Raw genomic sequence first — 1,202 nt, forward strand, 5'->3', positions numbered from 1 at the left:
GGGGGGGGGGGGGGGGGGGGGGGGGGGGAGTCAGAGGAAGCCGGGCTATTCCGCTTGTCACCTGTGGGAGCTGGAGAATATTTGGGAACGTACCTGAGGAGGGCTTGTCATTTCCCTGGTGCGCCGTGTCGATGCCAGCGCCTCCCGCCGGGTTTTCTGAGTTGCAGGTACCGGGTGCCCCAAAGGCCATTTCAGGCCTTTCTCACTAACACTCCCTTCGTTCGTCCTTCCTTTGTAGACACTCAAACTCCTCATCCTGCTCCCATGCCATCTCCCGTCCTTCGAGGAAACGAGCTGCCACCACCTTCCCTTGGCTCCCTCACAACACTGGCGCACACATGTTGTCCTCCATTCTCAGGAACAAACACAAAACCGTGGGGGGTCGTGCCTGGAAACCCAGCACCTTGGGAGCGGAGCCCAAGATGGGAGAATTCCTTCAGTCCAGGACTTGAAGACCAGCCTCGCCAACACAGTGAGACCTTGTCGCTACCTTTTTTATTTTTAATTTTTCGATCAGTCGGGTATGGTGGTGTGTGACCATAATCGTTCCAGCAATTCGCGCAGCTGAGGCGGAAGGATCACCTGAACCCGAAGGTCAAGGCTGAGGTGAGCCATGATCGACCCCTGCATTCCAGCCTGGGTGCCTAAAGAGTGAGACTCTGACTCAAAAGAGGAAGGGGGGAACCACCTAAAAGCAAACGCCACACTTCATGCTATTCACTTATTATTATTATTATTACTATTTTGAGTTGGAGTTTCACTCTGTCGCCCAGGCTGGAGTGTACTGACATGCTCACGGCCACCACAGCCTCGACCTGCTGGGCTCAGGGATCCTTTCAACTCAGCCTTCCAAGTAGCTGGACCACAGGTGCACACCACCAGGCCCAGCTAATGTTTCTGATTTATTGTAGAGATGTAGTCTCCCCAAGTTGCCCAGGCTAGTCTCAAACCCATGGGTTGCCTGAGTCCACAGGTTGGAGACCAGCCTGGGCATCTTGGCGAGACCTCATCTCTACAATACATCAGAAAATTAGCTGGCATTGGTGGCATGTGCCTGTAGTTCAAGCTACTTGGAAGGCCGAGGTGGAAGCATTGTCTGAGCTCAGCAGGCTGAGGCAGTGGTGGCCGGGAGCATGCCACTGCCCTTCCAGCCTGGGTGATAGAGTGAGACTTCAAAAAAAAAAAAGCTGGGCTTGGTGGCT

The sequence above is a fragment of the Carlito syrichta genome, unplaced genomic scaffold (assembly GCF_000164805.1).
Source record: "Carlito syrichta isolate Samal-C Ts95f unplaced genomic scaffold, Tarsius_syrichta-2.0.1 Scaffold308383, whole genome shotgun sequence".
Classification (NCBI taxonomy): domain Eukaryota; kingdom Metazoa; phylum Chordata; class Mammalia; order Primates; family Tarsiidae; genus Carlito; species Carlito syrichta.